This window comes from Buteo buteo, chromosome Z, assembly GCF_964188355.1.
Source record: "Buteo buteo chromosome Z, bButBut1.hap1.1, whole genome shotgun sequence".
NCBI lineage: Eukaryota > Metazoa > Chordata > Aves > Accipitriformes > Accipitridae > Buteo > Buteo buteo.
This window is the reverse complement of record NC_134204.1, coordinates 10,841,958-10,857,049: the sequence shown is the minus strand read 5'-3', so window position 1 is coordinate 10,857,049 and position 15,092 is coordinate 10,841,958. Positions and strand designations below refer to the sequence as shown.

Below are 15,092 nucleotides of genomic sequence, written 5' to 3'. Positions count from 1 at the left end.
TTGCACAGGGACAGATTCAGATGAAAAGGACAGCAAGGGGACACTTAGTCCATGCCCCATCTCCCAGGAAAGACTCTTGACCAACCACCCCAACGGGAAGGGCTGGAATAAGCAGCACTAGGAGATACCCAGCCCCTTCCAGAAGTCCACGAAAGCAGCTGGAGCCCCTCGGAGGGACAAGCACTTAGCCAGGCATGAGCCACATGTTGCAGCAAACCATCTGGCTGCTTTTGTTCTGCAAAGACCAGGGCGAGATCAGCCTGCAAAGGCTCCAGCAGGTCTCCTAGTGCAGGCAACCCCATGCTGTTTTCTGCCAGAATTAGAGCTCGAAGACAGTGCAAGGGCATGGACTTCCTCCCTGCTCCCCCCAGGAGACATTACCTGGCCTCATGTCATCACAGATGTTCAACAGAGATGGAAACCAAGACAGGGCAATTGGAGGGATCCTCCCAGAGGGCTAGGGGCACTGCTCTAACCCTACTTTTGCCCTGCTTACATAGGAAGCACTGCCAAACAAGCAGCACGGCCAGGTCTGCTCATCCTGCTGCGGCACTGCTGGAGGAGTACGGAGCACTTCCCCAGTTGACTTGCGACGTGTTGGTTTTGCGTTTCAGGCACCGGCAGGTCTTATTTGTAAGATCATGAAACGGTCTGAAGCCTTACACGAACACACCAATTAGATGCTCCAAACCCCAGGCTCAGCAGAAGGTCAAGCGCGTGGTGTGCCGTCTGGCTGGTGCTCAGCTGCACGCTCCCCGCGTCAGTCGGGCTCCTCTGATGGGGTGTCTTCGGAGCAGGGCTTACCACAGCATCCACCGCTTTGTTGTGTGAGGAACTGGCTTACAACTCATAGCGGGGGGGGGGGGGGGGGGAAGGGGGGTGGGAAGGTGAATAAAAGTCGATTTTTTTTATTTTAAACATGCAGGCCAGACGTACAACAGCCTCCCAACTTCGAGCCGTTTTCATCCAGCCAGCCCCCTCTCTGCTGAGTTCTGGCAGGAGACAGGCACAAAGCACCAATTAAACAAAGACCAGTTATGCTTTTTCTGTCAAGCAAAAAAGAAGGTGGTGGTGGGGGGAGATGATGTGGTGGAGGAGGGGGGGGAAAAAAAAAAAAAAAAAGGAATCCAGGCCTGGAGTCATTTTGCTTTCAAAACAAGCTGTCAAGGCAGCCCCCTCTCCTCCCATCTCCCGTGGAGGAAGAGCGAGGGAGCACCCGTGCGCTTGCCGAGGACGCGTGGCATCAGTCATCAGACCACACCATCACTCACTTGGCACATCAGGCCGAGCCATGCCCTCGCTTTCCCTCGGGCATCCGTCAAAGCCTGTGACAGGCAGCGAGAGCAGCAGATTCCTAGCGAAGATGCGCTGAGCACGAGCCCCACCAGCTCTGCCGACACGAATCCCCACTTGTGGGCCATTAAGCTGGCGAAGAACAAAACTCAAGAGCAGCAAGGGCTCAACGCACTAGCTCATCTGGCCACATCAGCTGCTTACTTTCTCCATGGCAGACACATGCACAGCTGGCACAAGCATGCAGACGCTGCCTCTTCTGCCATATAGATTACCAGGTTTGAAGTCCCCCTCCACAGCCTGCAGTTCTCCCGGCTCGCGGCTGAGCTCAGGACAGCAAGCTGAGAGCTTCCCCCATATATTCCACACCACTGCTTGGTTCAAAGCAAGGCTACCTGCCATTACAACATACTGCTGAGGTACCACAGTGCCCAGCGTGGACACAGCAAGCTCTCCATCACTTGGGGCACTACCAGCTCTGAACTTACCCTGAGCACCTGCAAGCCGTGCCCAGATCTCACCCAGCAAGCATTGATCCTGCAGCTGGCCAGACTGGAAGATCACAAAGATCTCTCCAGGCTTAATTTTTACATGCAATTGAGGAAGATAAATAGCAAGCACAGCCACTTCTAGGGCAGAAAAGGGTAGGCTTTTTAGCAGTGCACAATCACCAACCCCAGCTTTAATATCCTATTTGCTTGCTTAGCAGAGTCCCCTTTGCAGACCCCATTGGTACCAATTAGGGCACCGGCTTCACTCCCACCTCTTCCTTCCTAGGCTCTCTGATAGCAGCAGCTAACTACAGCAGCAGAGGCACCCCCAGGAGCTAATGCACACTCTCATTTCAACAGGCTGGCACCCATGCTGGGCTGACCTCTCCCAAGGAGGGATACCCTCTGCCACATAGCAGGGAGCAATACACAGGCCGGTCTTCTTGGCTGGATCCATCCCACAATTAGCAGAGATGAGGAGGAAAGAGCATCTCTGCCCCAGTTAGGTTTGCTTGGGCTAGCGGCACGCACTCCCAGCTTGCTAGCGAGTGCCCTGCTCATTAGCATGGGGTCACTCAGCTGCAGCAGGGCACAAGCACCACTTGGCTATTGCAACACCACTCACGTCCACGGCTGTGGAAGTGTTGAATTTCCTTTAAGAGCTCTGAAGCTCTCGGTTTGAATTTAAGTGAGGAGAAAAAAATCTCACAAAGAATTGCAGGATCTCTGTAAACATACCAGAAGAAAAAAGAAAGTTAATCTTTGAGCCTCTTGACCTTGACAATGTCTTTATAATTACAAGACTATTTATTTTCAGTTAAACCCCAACTATTGAACAGACAGTGTCAAGTTGTTTTTTTCTGAGCAGGTGATTATCCTCCCCGACTAATCTAATGAAAATTATCAGGAGGCTACTGACCTCCTGCTACACACACTAAATAATGTACAAAGCTTCAGGATCAGACAGGCAAATCATAACCCTGCCTTATCTTAATCACTTTCTGTACAGCTCCAGGCTTGTTCCACTCATGTTTGGCTGTGTTAGCCAAATGCTATCTCAGTGGAAACCACAGCAGAGCCAGCCCCGAGAACTGCACAGCAAAAAGTTACCTCCGTAAGATTTATTTTTGTAGAAGCCAAGAGCTGCAGCAGCAGATATATTTAGTTTTTAAGCCACTCTCTAGCTCCCGAGCTTGTAGCATGAGGTGGTGGTCCCCTGGCACCGGGCTTTGGGAAAAGCAGCATCATCCTGCTCCTTCGACAAAGTGTACAAGGAAGCAAGATCTTTAAAAGGAGTACATAAAGGGGCTCATCAGTCCAGATGGGAAGAGCCACCCTTTCCACACCATCCTCTCAGAACCCCCTGCTGTTTCTGCATCCTCCTGCAAACAGGGCTACCCACCCCCTTTGGAGGTGTCACAGCACAGCCAGCTGCACGAGAACTAGGGCAAAGCAAGAGGACTCGACACTGGGGATGCTCTGTCCCCAGCTCAGGGCACACTATAGGGGCCAGAGGATCTGCAGCAATCCTGTCCCACTTACTGCAATCCTCCTCTCCTCCAGGACAGACAAACAAGAGCAGCAGCTGGAAGAGATAAAAACTACAACTAGCAATTAAGGAGGCAAGACCTAAACAAGGAGCCACAAAAAAAGTTATCGCACACTCCTCACACAGCCTCAACTTGAGCAGTACACACAGCTAGAGGAATAGATTGCACAGGCATAACTTCAAGCCTAAAATAAATTTCCACTTGGGAAGCTACAGAGAACTGTGGAAAAACACTGCTAAAGGACAAGCTGACTAGCTTTTATGCCCCCCCGCAACATGAAACCCCAGCTACACACCACAGAGTAGATACTCCTCTTATCCAGCCTGGCCTCACAGCCTCATCCTTTTACACCCCCATCACCTCTTAGTCCGTCACACCCCCCCACCCCATACAAGAGGTCCCAGCTTACCACCGATCACTGCAGCCAGGAGCTTCACCCTGCAGCCCTTGCAAACTGCTGCCAGCCTTAGCAGCCTGCTCCTGCCCTACAACCCTTCTTTCCCTGCAAGGCTCTCCCCACCCCCAAAACACCTGATTTATCCTCCCACTCTGGCTATCATGGGACTTGAGTCACTTTTCTCCAGCCGGGGAGGTGCTTAGCAAGACACAGGTGGACAAGTTTTCTCATCTTTTAAATGGCCGACTCCTCCCTCCTTACGACCTTTTGGAACAAGAGGGACAAATACTCTCCTCTAAAGTGAGCAGAAACAAAGACCAAGGTGGGTTTAGGCATAACAGAAGAGGGAGCAAGAGAAATCATAGAAAGACAGGCAGGAAATAGCACAAGATACAGCTTTGGGAAAATACCAGCTAACACATGCAAGGAAAATGATCCATAACAGAGATATTCAAAGGGAAGCAGAAATCTGGGAAAAATTAATGTCCACAGCGGCAATTGTGGGGGGACAGTGAGCAGGCAGGGCTTTGAAATGGAGCACTACCAAGGCAGCGGCTCTACCTAGGGCAGATCCCACCTCTGCAGCAGGGAGAAGGTGCTGTCCTGCTGCTCTGTGGACATGGCTGTGCCCAAGGGTGTCTTCAGAGACATGATCCTGAGCCCCAGGGAGCCTGGTCACACCATCTGGGCACACTATGGCTGAAAGGGTTAACTAGCCAGGACTCAGCAAAAGGAGAGGTCCTTTGTTTTAGTCCCCTCCTTTCAATTTTAGAAAGCTGGCTGTTGCTGAGGCATCCAAGCTACTTCTGGAAGAAGTTAGAATGATCATTAAATTCCTCCATCTCCTAGCCTAGGTGACAGGAGCAACCTGGGGCTTCTGGTTGTTGAAGCCAACACTGTAATGGCTTGTGTCACAGCCTTGCTCCATCCACGTGTGCTGACTCTGCCCTTAAAAGCCAAGGTGCGGGTCAGTTTGTGTCTCTGCTGTCTAGCAGCTGCTTGGTGTCCTCCATGGGCATGGTGGTGAGTGCCAGGGCTGCAAGAGGGCCATTGGCCGGGTTAAACTGGCATCACCCTGTTGAGTTATGTGGTGTCCCCTGAACTGCCATCCCTCCTGGAAAATGCTGCTCAGGGACAGCTGAGACAGCTGCCAACAGACACCACGCAGGGTCTGGTGGGTGTAAAGAGAGAGGCGACAACCTGGCAAAAGCCAGTAAACTACAGCTGTGTCAGGATTGACTTTATCATCAGGTCTGGTCAGGGAGGAGTCTTGCACAAGAAGAAGGGATGGATTTAAAACCCTACTGCACGAAGCCCTCAAAAATGCTCGGAGAACTGAAGCTGGACCTGGCTGCTGGTGCTGGGACCGAGGGATGGCTCCAGCACCTGCAGCCAGCCCTGGCTCTCTGCACCGGGCGCTCCTGAGCGGAGGTGACACCGTCCCCTTCTCATGCCAGGAAAACGGGTGCCGAGCCCAGCGACATCTCCTCCCAGCTCATGCGGTGGCAGAAGCTTGCGACTGCTGGGAGGGACTGTGACACACCAGAGCTTGCAAATGCGTGTTCTGGGGAAGTTTCTTCTCTCCCCAAGCTGACTTCCAGCTGGAGAGATGTGTCTGTGCTTGTCCCCAAGGCAGACAGCCGTAATAGAGGCATCCTCTGGTGCTGCTCCCTGCCAGCAGAGCATGGCAAAGCGTTGGAGTGACAGCCTCCGGGGACAAGAGAGCAATTTACTCACCACACGCAGACAAGTGCTTGCCTTCCTTGCTGAAATCCAGCAGGCGAGGTACTGATTAGTGTCACTCGTCCTGGTTGTCTCAAGGCAGACACCCAGCCTGCTGGGACTCTGCTGAGAACCCACCAGCTCATTGCACGCATGCTCCCCACTAAGCCCTAGGTCAGGGTCAGATGCAGGCTTGAGGAGGAGGAAGGCATTGCATGCAAGTCCCTACCATTGCCATCTCCATCCCAGCACCTCTTTTTCAGTGCAAGCCCTGATTCCATCTGCTGCTGATTCCAGCATGGCCCGAGCAACAGGGAAAAAAGCTAAAATCTGTTTCTCTTCGTGCATCCACCAGCAGAGCTGTTGCTCCAGCCCCCACGCGTTAGTGCCAGTGACAGCAGAGGCAGGAGGAACCCAGCTGGACTCCTCCAAGGCAGGGATGGAGTAGGGTGAGCTGTTGCAGGGCCAGCACTTAGGAGAAAAGCATCTTCAGCTTGACAACTCAGCAAATTTGATCTGGAACTGGCAAGAGAGAAAAAATGTAAAGCCTTTAAATGTCATCTCAGGGGTTTGGCTGCCAGAAGAACTAGAGACAGACAGACAGATAAGCACACAGCGTTGCGCAGAGAGCCGGATGCCCTGCTTTGGTCTATGCAGAGTATTTACTAATGTGTCCTGCAGCTGGCATGAGCTGTGCGCAACTCAAGAAATCTGGTTTTCTGCCACCAGCTCCGCTCTGGGACCTCAAGGAAATCCCAAAGCCACTCCAGGTTTCAGTTTCCCCTCTCTGCAGGCAGTGATGCTTCCCTGCAACCCCAGGTGGTGGCAAGGTTAAAGGCTGACCCTGGTAATGTACTATAGCAAGCAGCCTTGGGGAACCCTCCAACCCTAACTGCAGATATGCAATAAGCCTAACCTCTTGTTTGGGTCCTAGACCCTCAGACAGGTCAGACCATCCCAATTCCTTATTGTAAGAGGGAAAGTCAAACTCACCCCCCCCCCCTCTTTTTTTTTTCCATTAACACCTCTGACCTGGGCAAGTCACATCATCTTCTCCTTCCTCCCTCTGCCAGCGCTGGGGAGATAGCAAGCCCATCAGTGCACAACTGGCTCTCCTCTGTGCATAAGGCAGCCCTACTTGGAAAAAACAGCACTGCTGGCCTGACTGCAGGTGAAGATGTGCCAAAACTAGGAAGCACAAATACTGCATGCCCTTGAAGTAGAGGACCCACCAAGGCTGTTGGAGAAGTTACTCTTCATCCTTGCTTTGCGGAGGAGGAAGCTAGGGTGAACCTGAAGTTGATGATCCAAGGTAAAGTGGGCCAGGGTGCAGTAGATGTGTCTATACAGCAAAAAGCACTGTGCAGAGTGGGGGTATGGAGCACCAATAAGTCCCCTTCCAGTCCTTGTTCTGTCTAAACAAGCCCCAAAAACTTGGCGTGATTCAGCATTGCTTGGAGAGGGCAACGTGCACCAAACCAGAGCCCAGCAAGTGGGGTGTGCAGATGGGAAATGGTTGATGGCAGCTTGCTGGACTTCTAAAGGATGGATACCTTCACTGGGAGTCCCCAGGTGCAAGCCTGGTATGTCCTGCAACACTCGGGTTTCACAGAGCTCAAACTGCACCTTCTCCTGGCAAAATAACTCCAACTGCAGCCAAAAGGGGGAAGCCCCCAAAATGTTCTGGTAGTTGAGATGTTACAGAAATGCCCCATCAAAAGGGCAAGGGGTTTCTGCCAGGTAGCACAGCACATCTGTGGCATGGCCAAAAATATAGTCCAGCCAATATGCTCCCTCCTGCAGAGGTTTCAGCGTTAGCCGGTGCTCTGTGCCCTGTCACAGTACTTACTTTCATGCACAAAATAAAAACTAGACTTGCCAACGTACCCAATGGGCCTGTCAAACTAATCATGTTAGGGGGACTGGAAACACACCAGCAGCAAGAGCCAGCCCCTGCTCCAGAGCCCTTGCAGAAATCATGCATCCAAGAGACGGAAAAGCCTCTGTCGTTCCCGGAACCAGGTCAATAAAAGCACAGACAACTCCATCCAGAGAGAGACTTTTTTTATGAATCACAAGAAAGAGCAGCTTCAGCTCCCCTAGCTGCAAATAGGTGGGCAGGCACAAAGAGCCAGCACGGAAACGTGTCTGTGCAACACGTGTGGGGAATCAGCCGCCCCGCACATGTCCGGGGTATGGGGTGAGAGGAAACCGCTCCGAACCACCACGGCACAGGAGAGCTGTGAAAAACAGCGGCCGCTGTTTGGTGCGACTTCTCCCCACCCCCCAGCTGGGTTCCCAAATCAAACGGCCTCCTACCAGTACAGGCATTTAGCATGCCAGGGAGAGAGAACAGGCTAGGCAAGGGTTTCAAAGCTGAGCAATCCCAGGTGGCTTTGAAGGGCCTCATATTCAGGGAGTGAGAATAACCCACCCTTTTGGGAGCAAAAAAAAAATCCAAAATCCACTTCATCTAGGTGCCTCCAGAACAAAACTGTGCCCTCCCCAAACCCACAGTTATTCATGGGTGCACTTTTGCCATAAATGCTGTTATTCCTAGAGCTCTTTGCTAAGTGAGAACCCTGGAGGACTGGACAGAGCTTTTTTTTTTTATCGAATCTCAGAGCAGCAGCAGCGTTTTGTTCTCTCTCCTTCTTTTTAATGTATTTATTTTTCAAGGCCTTAGTTCAGATCCACAGAGGAGGGTAAATCACATATTGGCAAAGTCTGGCACAGGCTGCCTGCCCTTCGCATCTGGGAACCACGCTGTAACCACAGGAGAGGATGTGTCCTCATTATCACCAGCATTTTTAGGCCATGGACAAAAGGACCATGGTGCAGACAGTGTACCTATATTCCAAGCAGACACAAGGTTGTTTTATTATATGTAATATTATTTAATTTCACAAGCGAACGCTTGCGCCTAGCCCCGAGGAAGCCAGCCCAGCCTGCCTTCTCCAAGCAGGCAGGCAGGAGCAGCAGATCCCTCCTTCTGCGTTGATCAGCTTGCAAAGCTCCAGCAAAGGGAGCTTTACACCTCTCACAGATTATCCCATGCAGCATGCAAGAGCTGCTGTGCCTGCACGGGACTGGGGCAGGGATCAGCCTAGCTCATCCACAGCTGTGCTGCTGGGCATTTGCGAAGCATGTAGCCTTGGTGGTCACCCCAAAAGAAGTTCTTTCTGGAGCAAAGAAGATGCAGTGGTCAAAAAGCAGCTACCTTCTCTACCTTCCCATCCAGCACCTGTAACATGGCACCATGGCACACCAAATGCAGTGTCCTCCACTGCAGAACTGGGAAGCCATGGCAATAGCGTGGATTAGGGATAGCGGGATGGGTGAGCCCTGCATGGCCATGGCAGGGTCCTGCAAGTTACTACATCCAGTCTCCAAGTTATTCTCACCTGTGGACCAGAGACTGGGAAAGCCACCAGAGATCACGAGAAGTAGGAAAATGCCAGGCTGCAACTTTGTGAACAAAATGCATTCACTGGCTTAACACCTACATAATTAAAAGCAGGCACATCCCTCGATAACTGATAGCATAGGGATGTATGTGGTTGGTTTTGTGTTTGCTTTAGGGGGCCTGTGATAGTACCTACAGGCTGCTCACAGTACTGATGAAGCACAGAGCTGACCCAAGGATCTCCTTCTCCTCCCATCAAAACAGGAATAACAGTAGCTCTTTCCTCCCCAAAGAGGTCTGAGCCATCCACTGGTACTCCCAGAGATGAGCATTGTCCCTGGGCGATATTTGGGTGCTGAGGGGCTGGATTCAAACCCTCCTGGCAATTCAGAGGGCTCGGACAGCGGTGGGGACCTCAGCCCTGATGGAGGAGAGGATGCTTTCACCCACTGATGCTGGGAATGACAGCGGGCCATGCTCTCCACACTCATCCACTAGCCTACTCCCTGGCTCCACCTGGCTCCTACTGGCTCTTAGCACTGCTGGTGGGAACAGGCAACTCATACTGTCCTCTCCTCACAGGATGGGGTGAACTGACACAGTAAATACCAATTGACTCGATGGATAAAAAGCAGGGAGTGAGAGCAGCCCTGGAGCAGCCCCCAGCCCCTCCTCTCAGAGAGGGCCAACCACCCACCACCCAGGTTTGGGCCAGCAGAGGTCCAGGTTGTGAGCTGCTTCCTGCACCGGGGCAAAGCCTCCCCAGCAACCTCTCCCTCTCACCCAGCATTTCTTATGCCACTTCCCCCACCAGTTCCCCTCTCACAGAATGTGTTGCATAGTATTTAAAGGCAACCAGGTCTGGGCAAGCCAGATTTCAGTTTACCCCATGTCCCCTCTGGAAGGCAATGCTAAGAGAGGGGTCACGATCCCTCCACCAGCTGCTGCAAACACAGCCGCCACTACATTACAGCATCATTTATTGCACACCCTTACAGCCTTCCTCCTCTAGCTTCCCCCGAGTGGGGAGCAGCAGAAAGCTATCCCCCCAGGGGAAAAAGAGAGGAGATTCCCACAAAATGGACACAGTATTCATTCTTCCAACCGCTGCAGCATTCCTTTCATTCTGCAACTTTATGAACATCGCTTGATGCTGGCAGCAGCCCCAGAGGGCATTGCCAAGTCACCTGAAGAAAAACAACTTCTTCCAGCGCCAGCATCCGGGCTACCTCTGAAGCAGAGGGCAGCAGCCCCAGCCATGCATGGCCAAGCTGCCCAGACAGCTCACAGCCACGTTGCCGGATCAGCGGTGCCTCAAAAGGTCTTCGATGACATCTTTAGGGTGTCACGGCTAATTAGAGCCCTGACTATACCCTCTAATTAGGTAACACCTTCAGACAAATTACCCTCTCCTCTTCAAACCATGTCACGCCTTCGCATAGGATCCCTAATTGACTTAAAAGTAGACTTGGCACTCCTTCCCGGACCTCTTTCCACTTCACAAGGTATTTCAAAATAAACAAACCCCTGGTCCTCAGCCCTGGCTCAGAAACCAGCTGGGGAAGTGCCCTCATATCTGCACAGGCACGTACCCGCACAGCCAGACACAAAGCCTCCATCAGAGGCAAGCAAATGCACTGAGGCAGCGGCATCCTCCTCCTCTGATCTCTCATTTCTAGCCATCCTAGTGCTACTTTCAACAACAGTCAGCAAAGTCTTTTCTAGGAGAACAGGAGTATTTGTGATGCGTCAGTGTCCTACTAAAAATATTGCCTGGGGGCTTGCAAGAGAAGCAGTGCTCCAGCAAAGGAGCCTGGTATCTGGCGACAGAAGGCATTAAAAAAACTAACCATTTAGAAATTAATATGCCAGGATGTTATCAAGCATCAACATTTCAATCCAGAAGCTTGATTTCTGTTTTCATTAAGTAATGAATAAACTGCAACGATCTGAATGTTTTCAGTTTTCTACTAGCACAAAATTCTAAGTAGATAGGCAAAAAAACCTCCACCATCATAACTGTAAACATGCTGAACAAAAACTATCAAAATTCATAGAAGATAAATATTGAGTCCTTCCAAGCCTGCTATGAGAACAATGTCTCTTTATTTGCTTTTCACGAGGTTTGTTATAACAAGAGAGAGAGACTCCAGTATACAGTGTTTTACTATACATACATGCATTCACAGCTGGAATAATAGATTTTAAGGACAGAAGACAATATTACAGCTGAATGTATGCAGAAATGCATAAAGATACCTTCAAAACCACATTCTTTGCACCCTACCCACATATATACATGGACGCATATGTATATATTTTATATATATATATGTATATATATACACACACACCCCCCACACACACACACCATGTTTCAGATCAATCAGAACCATTCATTAAATCAGACTCTCTAAAGTTTCTGCTGTTTTGGGAAAACATGACCCTGAGGAGACACCACACGTGAACTTAACATCCAGCAGAAAATGAAACCATAATACGCTGCATCTTGAAAGCCAGCCCTGAATCTAACTTAATCCCTGCTCTGGACAATGCCTCCAGAGAGGCATTAAAACCATGCTAGGTGTTTTCCTGGATTTCCCAAATTCCCCAGAGATTCCCTGGCACTCTGGCTGCATCCATCTCCTCCTCGCTTCGGAGATGTTTCCGGCTGGGCGCTCCCATCCTTACTCCTGCTGCTCTCCCACGGCCGGCGACGCACAGATCCAGCGGAGCAGCATCCCTCCGGAGAGCCGCGTCCTGCCCTTGCCGCAGGACGAGGTACCCGGGGAGAGCCCGCGGGGTTTAACACTCGGATTCCTGCAAAACGTGCAGGCGGATGATGTACAGGGGGGGATGATGCAGGGGGCTTGAAGGGTCAAGAGCGGCTTTGCATCCTCCTTTCCCCATTCCCGACAAAGGGATTCCAGCAGATCTCGTGCCCCCTAGTGTCATCCTGGCGAACGGACCGGCACCGGCACCGGGCACCGGGCACCCCCTGGCCCTGGCAGTGCCCTTACTTATCCCACCGCCAAGCCGCCACCGTGCCCTGCTGGTACCTAAACCACAGTTAAATGCCATTTCCAACAGTTCAGGCGAAGGGCGGTGCGAGCTCGCTGGCCCTCCCGAGCACCCTTGGGGCAGCAATAGCCCCCCAAGTGTCCCTGTGCCCGGCACAGTGTCACCTCCGTTACGCTCCCACAGAGCCTCAGACCAGATCTGCCCCACCGGCAGATAGCCCAAGCGGTGTCCCTGGCGAGGGGCCAAGAGGAGGAGGCAGAGAGCATCTGCGGTGGACACTGTCCAGAATACAACTCCTCCTAAAAATAGATGGTCCCTGGAAGGGCCGTGCCCTTCCAGGGAACGGGAATGCTCGGTGCTAGGAGCTCGGGGTTTGGGGTGACAGAACTTAAAAGTGCATGAATGCAAGACGCCGCTGCCTTTGCACAAAGTCCACGTTTCTTCCCTGTGAGAGCACCTGTGGAATCAAGCTCTGGCCATTAGCACGAAAAGCAACGCACAAAACCAGCCCAGAACCCAGCATCCCTGCCTGCCAGCCTGCTCTGACCAAGCGACAAGGTCCATTATCTCCTGGGAAAATGCCCATGCTGGCTGCAATACTAATGGGTGCAACTGGTCCCAGACCCCACACACGGAGCACCTAAACAAGAGGCGTGTGCTGGACAGGAGCACAGGAATTGTGCATTGAGCCCATGCACGTGCCTCAGTTTCCCCATCTGTCCAGCAGCCCTGATGCAGCTTGCCCTCTCTTATTTTGCTCAACCCTCCTTGTTCAGCTATTAGCTGTTGTGAGGAGAGGCACCCCACGGACATCACCTAGAGCACTAGCCCTTTCCAGCATGTGCTAGCAGCATGCAAGCAAACCTCGGCAACTCATCGCCAAAATTTGGAGGAATTCTCCCCAGGGCACTGACCTGGGTATGCTGCTTTCTTCTGCAACACCGAGCAGGGACTATAGCTTAGAATAATGGGGAAGTAACTCAGTTCAGTGCTGACAAAGCATCACAAGCCCCAGCGGGGTGGGAGGGGAGGAGGTGTCCTTCCCTTACGCTGCCATGCCTGGTATACATCATGTTTAGGGCCAGGCATACGTCACCGACACAAAATGGACAAATTGGAGGGATTTCAGAAAAACGAGTGACAAAAATGATCAGGAGGCAGAAGGGATTGATTTACAAGGGGAGATTAAAAGAGCTGCGATCAGTCTAGCTGGGCTGAGCAAGTACTGACAGAAGCAGTCAGATGCTAATCTGCAAATGGGATGAAAACGATATGGGAAGGAATAATTTAGCATCTTCAGCAGTAATGGGATGAAATTAAGGGGAACTGGGGGCTGAGTAGGTAGGCAAAAAAAACCAAAACAAACCCAACCCAAAATAAAACTCCTTTCTTAGTTGTGCATTGTCTCTATCAAAACACACAGTCCCCCAAACTCTTTCTGCCTAGGACGAGGACCCTTCAGAGCAACCGTCCCTCCGTGCCCAAGAAGGTGTGTGCGCACACGCATGTACACACACACACAGAGCCCTTCCCCACCCCTGACTCACACTCAGGAAAGCAGCCGGGCCTCCACGTTAACCCTAGAGGACAGAGGCTTCCCGCTTGCAGGGAAGCAGCAGAGAGCGAAGACTAAAGCTGCCGAGAGCGGTGGGAATGTCCCCACAGAAGGATGCCTTTGCACTCTCAGGTCTTCATGGGGGGGAAAGGTGCTGAGACGGCTTCCTGCAAAGTCACAGGAGTGAGCTCAGCTGCGAGCACTCAGATATTTACACACAAACAGCACATTACTCAGCAACTCCCATTTGTCAGGCATAATGGCAGCGGCAGCAATAATAAACGACAGAGCCGAGAGACAGGCTCCCCAAGCGCACACCCAGCCCCAGCCTGAGCCGGAGCAGGATGCATTCCTCCGGCTTGCGGGGAATTAACTGAGAGTGGCTGGGAGCTGGGGCTCGCACCCACAAAACTCCTGCTGCTGGCTTCAGAGCGTCAGCCCCATCTCTCAAAGCTGAGCCTTGGCTGCACACTTATTTGTACGTGTACGCACACAAGCTTGGCGGCTGTGAGAGGTACCCGGGCTTTTTCCTTCCCAAGTCCAGGAGGTGCTGAGCACCTTCCATGGGGATGGGGATGCAGTGCCTTGGCAGGATCGGGTCCTCTCGGGGTAAATCAGACCAAAGATAACGCACAATTGTGAGATCGTGGCTTGGCCTGCTCTAACATCAGGCTCTGATGAAGTTGCCCAAAAGGGCTGTTGCAAAGAAGTCTGCCAGGCACGGGGTTCTCATTTCAAAAGCACAGCCCGTCTCGGAAAAGTCCACCCTCCCCAGTGAGCCCCAGCAAGCTCTGGTCCCAGGACCTGGTCCCAGCAAGATGCCGGGTCGGACACGAGCATCCCTTGCACATCTCCAGCCATCACAGCAAAGCTCTAACTCCTCACAGAGGGGCAGGGCAGGGAGCAGGGAGCAAGAACGGCTGCTCCCACATATTTGCACGTTTCGCAGGAAGCAGGCAGTGTCCCTGCCTCGCTCGCTGCCTGCACACACAGCCGGCAGGACCGGCAACGGCATGTGCGGGTCCTGTGCCTCACAGAGGTAAACAACGTGTGTGCACTGAGAGTGGGCACGGTCAGAGTTAAACGAGGAAAATCCTAGCAAAAGTCAGCAAGTTCCTGAGCAAAACGCAGTCTGAGGAAAGGACCTCCTGGACTACCCCACAAATTAAAACACAAAGAGACGTGGAAAGGAAATCAAATAGCTTTGCAGGCAATCCGCTTTCTGCAACCTGCGCTCAGTACAGACCCTATGCATGTGCCTATAAGCATGGCTTGGGGAAGAAAGAGGCTTTCCAAGAGAGTGAAGGAGAAGTACCGATCTTTATACCAAAAAAGTTTAGCCAATTAAGAAACAACTGCCAGAGGAGCCAGGGGAGCTGAAACAGGCAGACCAGGTTCTGTCCCCAGCAAAGGCAGCACAAATTAGCTCACGCTCTGGTTGGAGTCCCAATCTGGTTTTAAGATTGCAGTGGGGGGGAAGTCACCAAGATCTGGAAATGTCAGGGAGTTTGTGCAGCAAAGGGATCGGTGTGTATTATGCAATTCTGGAAGACAGCCCTCGTACTCACGCTCGGGATGAACTGCCTAACCCAGGGAGAGCAGTTCCACAGAAGCGCCATCCAGACGCTTTTCTTATAAAATCACACCACCCCCTCAA

At 52.0% G+C, this 15,092-nt stretch overlaps 1 protein-coding gene across 3 annotated transcripts in view; it reads right to left on the bottom strand.

The window, feature by feature from the left end:
• CNTFR (ciliary neurotrophic factor receptor) overlaps nt 1-15,092 on the bottom strand; it is a 214,230-nt gene that overhangs the window by 196,489 nt on the left and 2,649 nt on the right. The window lies entirely within an intron of this gene.